Consider the following 5315-nt stretch of genomic DNA (forward strand, 5'->3'; position numbering starts at 1 on the left):
TACCCACACAGATTCCACTAATCTTTTAAATAGGCTTACTTTACCTAAAGAAATGCTACTGCTTTATAAACATAATAAAAAAGAACAGTAGTGTCTAAAGCAATATTGAAGGCCTTTTTTGAGAACATGAGTTAGCACAGCTGGGATATCTACAGCACAGCTGGGATTGCAAATGTCCATAAACGCATGCAAAACAAATCGCTTCACAAACGTGGATCTTTGGTTGGGTCTTTTGCCCATTTATTAGCAGTAAAGACAAAACATATCAATAATTCCAAACAGACTGATTGAATTACTGTACGTGCATAACCCAGTAAATACATACGCCTACACACCCTGTTTACTATCTCACATGCTCTGTTTTGCAGCATTCCTTAGATCTTAATATACGTAATTTAGCAGACGCTTTTTATCCAAAGCGACTTAGTCATGCATATATTTGACGTACGGATGGTACCAGGAATCAATCCCACTACCCTGGCGTAGCAAGCGCCATGCACTACGAATTGAGCCAATTTCTGACAAGAAAATCCATCTGGGTGCATGTATTTGAGGATCAGTCTTATAATTGTTGCAGAGTTATGCAACTCTTTGCGTCTATGTGTGCATACGGGCATGCGTGTGGACACCGAGGAAGCCGTGTATCCAGTTTACTCAATGAGATATGAGACATTATTCATGTGACATGCAGGCCTAATGCAATACACTGTAGAAAGCAGAAGATACATTTTCCCTTCCAGGAAGCAGTCGCACATGCAGGCAAGGGATTCAATCAGGGTGATGTACTCCTTGAAGTCCACAGCGCCATCACCGTCGTGGTCTAGCATTGCCATCAGCTCACCCACATCAGGACCACCCTTCTGCTCATGTCAATGTAATATGGGATCACAAGGAAGACACAATATATTGGGATTTATGTGTTTTGTTGTCATTCACACTGAATTGCTGACACTTCACTCATGTCAAGAGAACATAAGCAGGGGATTAGAACACAAGACACAATACATGATGATTTCTTTACTTTGCTGTCATTAGTCCTAAATGAGACTCCATGCAATATAGAATCAGTCAGTCAATCAAACTTTATTTTATTTATTTTATTTATCCCAACACTTGACAATAAAAAGTAGCATTAGAATAGCATTTGCTGTCTGAGGGGCCAGTTTCCCAAACACAGATTAAGCCTAGTCCTGGACTTTAAAGCTGGAATACTTAATTTTCGTTTCATATGGTATGTATTCATTTGTGGATGTCATCACTCATTTTGTATGATATGTTACGAATTACAATTCGTATTATATGTTACAAATTGCAAAACATACAATATGTTACGAATTTGCAAATGTATGATATGTTACGAATTTTAGCTAGGTGGCTATGTGGCTAACTTCAGCTAGCTCACTAACGTTTGCTAGGCTAGGGGTTAAGGTTAGGGGTTAGGGTTAAGGTCAGTGTTAAGGGAAGGGATAGCTAACATACTAAGTAGTTGAAAAGTAGCTAAAAAATAGTAAGTAGTTTAGGTGCTTCTAATTAGCTAAAATGCTAAAGCTGTCTGGGATGAGACTCGAACTCGCAACCTTTGGGTTGCTAGACATTCGCGTTATACGCTCACCAAAGCACCCTCCTTTGATTTTTGCATTAAATAACCATCTGTCTTATGTAACCATACCTAATGTAACATATCATTCTAAATGGAGCTTATTGGTCTTACGTACAGTATAATACGAAATGCTCTGAGACCAGGTCGGCACCATAGAACAACAGAATATGTATTGAATTTCCTTTTTTTAATACCACATTGCCGTTTCCTCACTGCAGATTTACATCTTTTTTTGAAAAGCATGCTCAATGGACAATCTTAATTGAAAGTGCTTTTCTAGTCCAGGATAAGCTTAACGGGGGTCCGGGAAACTGGCCCGAGTTGTTGCATTGACTCACCCCAGTTATGTTGGGCAGCTCCTCCTTGATGAGGTTGGTTAGCTCTTTCTTGCTGAGGGTCTTAGCAGCTCCACTGCCAGCGTGCTCGTGGAATGCCATGATGAGGGCTCCCAGGGAGGTTTCCAGGGGTGTGGGCTGTGCCATGGTGTCTGAGACTGATGGTGATCCTGGAGGTGGAAACTATTATAAGTAGGCTACTAGGCAAGTAGCTTACATTTGGAATGCCTTATGTTCTGCATAGGAAAAAAGTACGTAAGTAAAGTACATAATGTAATTAAGCGCTTGCTACACGCAGAATAGACACGCTAAATTGATAACAATTTACTCAGACCTATGAGTTACCTGTGTCAGTCACACAGGTAACTGACATTTCAACTCGTGTTTTGAATGCATGTAAATTCATGCAGGCGCTATTTCAAATATTTTTCTGAAAAAGTAGTGTCGGTAGAGTAAAGAACCAAATAATTATGAACAGTACATCTTTAGGGGAAGAATCATTAACAGTCACACAGCTGTACCCTATGCAGATGAGTGTTCAAAATGACACATGCATGAAGATCAATGTGCTGTTTTCAAAAGTATTTTTAAATGTTTTTTTTTTATCAATTCCTGCGTTCTACCCTATTGATCGATGTAATATTTTATGCTTCAGTCTAAGTGGCCGATTAAACAAGGAATATCCACACTGTAAAAAAAATCAGGTTCTTTTTAGGTAGGGTAGACAAGGGATGGTTATAACACTTTTGGCATTTTTGTTCATTTTTCAGAGATTGTTTGAGCTACTAGATTCAAAATGAGATACGAACAACTTACATCTTGTCTGCTACAAATTAGTGTAGGTATTATCTCTCTAAATCAAACAGACAAGATGTGACTTTGTCTCAAATGCAAGGAGTGAAATGTTACAATTTACCCCACCTCCCAGGACAATGGTAACAGGGCTTAGGGTCAAATGTAAGTTTGAAAAATTGCATGAATCATGACATGCAACGAAATATTGAAGGCCATTTTTTGAGAACATGAGAACAACATTGCCATGTTTAACATTTTGTGTGGCAGAAATAATAAAATAATAATACAAATCATAAAATGTGTATTATTTTTATGCTCCATTAACTGGCCCTTTTTAACAAAAAAATGTGCGTGTGTGTGTGAGGGTGAGTGAATGAGTGAGTTTGAGAAAGACAGAGTGTGTGTGTGTGTGTGAATGTTGTACATGTTCATTCAATCACAGTCACAGTTGGGAGAGTGGTATGGTAGTCTTGGGGTACAGGCTTGGTGCTCCCATCATTTATATTCCTACGACTGCGCCCAGACCTCCTTAGGCTTGTTACAACTAACCATGACCCTTGCCGTCTTTAGCTAGCTTCAATTTTAGCTACATATTAAAACTCTAGCATTGCTGACTTACATAAAAAAAATATCTACACACACTGGTTATAAACCTGATATACATCTGGTGAATCGAGCTACAAAGCAAAAAATAAAAAATGCAAAAAATAATTGGTCAAAGAAAAGTACTTTCTTACCTCAAAATCAGATTTGTGATAATAAAATCTATCACGTGGTCTTACTCCTTCACGTGAAGGTTGAGGATTAAACAGCATGTGCACAGTGAGTCGTGATTCTAGTTTGTAACACCCTCAATATCTTCAACCAGGAACAATCAACCCATGTTACATCCATCCCCGGTCTCCCCTAATTTACTGTCAGCCAGTTACCTGTAAGTTACTGGGGGGAAACATAAGTACAGTATGTTAGCCTACCATAAATTCCAAATAGGTCTAAACTTTGCTTTAACAGTACAGGTAAATGTCAGACAGTAAGTTACCTTAAAAACAACAATATATATATATATATTTTTTTTTACAGTGCATGCTACGCTAAAATACACTGATGTAGACCAGCAATTTGTCCAAATAGCCTATTTCAGCGCAAATTGCTGTGCAATGCGACGTCTGTCTCTCACCAGCTTGTTTTCCAGAACAGCGCATTTCTTACCTTCACCTGGAATCTAGCCGCCATGATAGGAAGGTTTCTTCCATGGTTATCGGAGCGATGCTCCCGGAGAGGATAGGAACTGAAAGGGGGGGGGGGGGGGGGTATTTCTGACCCGCCACAAGGAGGGGTGAGGGGGAGATTTGTCTGCATGCATCATCGTTAGCCTATAAAATGTCAGAGGCTATAACTACAACGGGAAAACAACGAAACATGTAAACACAGACAAAACACACACGGACACGACCACAGACACAGGCTACTCACGAACCAGAGCGTCCATCATTGAAGCGAGCGTTCAATCCGACTGTGCCTCCTCCGATGAATTACACACGATACCCCTACCGTTATCATAACAATAACAACAGGTGCCATGAAGGCAAATATTGCAAAATAGATATTCATAAATCCGGGAAGATCAGTTTATTTAGCTGAAGTAGGACTTGCCCATGCCCTAATATGGCATCTGTTTTGCGCAGTAAGGTTGGAACTGGACGCAAGCAAGTAAGGCTATAGACGACATTATAGGCCTGCAACCCAATAGAAAAATGAAGCCAAATGGAAGAGAGAAAAAATTAATTTGTAACGAAATCAAATGTAGGAATAACGATCATCCGATCATAAAAATGCACCGTTCCAAGTGTTGCCAGATTATTCGCTTGGGGAGATCCTCCCCGACCAGACGTCTCCCACCCTTCCTTTCCCGAATCGCATAAATTTTGGCAAATCTGCCACGATTCAGGGGTTTCTGTCTCTGCTGTTGTTGGCTGGCTACACTGTAATATAATGGGTCGGGGGTGAAACGGACTACATAGTCGGAGCATGTGTAGCCTAATAAACCCTTTTAAAGTTGCCTCAATTACGTTGATATTTTAGGGTACAAAAGAAATGACTGCTGTTCACCGGGGGAAAAACAGTGGGTTCGCCACTGTCAAGTGGGATTGCAAATATTCATCAACGCGTGCCAAAAAAAACTCTTTGCCAACGTCGTTGGGTCTTTCGTCAATTTATTAACAGCAAAGATAAAACATTTTGTAGCGATCCTCCACTATATGAGCCATGTTACAATTCCGACCGAGTGACTTAACCCTATGTGACTTAACCCTATTAGTGCGAGGGTGTTTGCCTCTCAAACCAGGCATGCACCAGGGTGTGTTTGCCTTTCTCTTCCCTTCCCCGCCGTTCGGTACACTGGTATCAGAAGTGTGATTTCCATTGGAGAAGCAGTTTATGTTTGGAGATTATTGAAGTTAGCTTATCGTTATCCAGCCAACCCGTTATTTTAGCAAAATTGCTGGAAGTCTCCTGGTATAGTCGCCAGCTCCTCTCAAAAGCAGGGGAACAGACCTAACTACTCCAAACCTGGGTGATTAGACATT

The 5315-nt window shown here is 40.3% G+C and overlaps 1 pseudogene; it reads right to left on the reverse strand.

The window, feature by feature from the left end:
- Positions 1–218: 218 nt before the first annotated feature.
- LOC129819534 (protein S100-A1-like) lies at positions 219–4917 on the reverse strand (annotated as a pseudogene).
- Positions 4918–5315: the final 398 nt, after the last annotated feature.

The sequence above is a fragment of the Salvelinus fontinalis genome, chromosome 22 (genome assembly GCF_029448725.1).
Source record: "Salvelinus fontinalis isolate EN_2023a chromosome 22, ASM2944872v1, whole genome shotgun sequence".
In the NCBI taxonomy this organism is placed as follows: Eukaryota; Metazoa; Chordata; class Actinopteri; order Salmoniformes; family Salmonidae; genus Salvelinus; species Salvelinus fontinalis.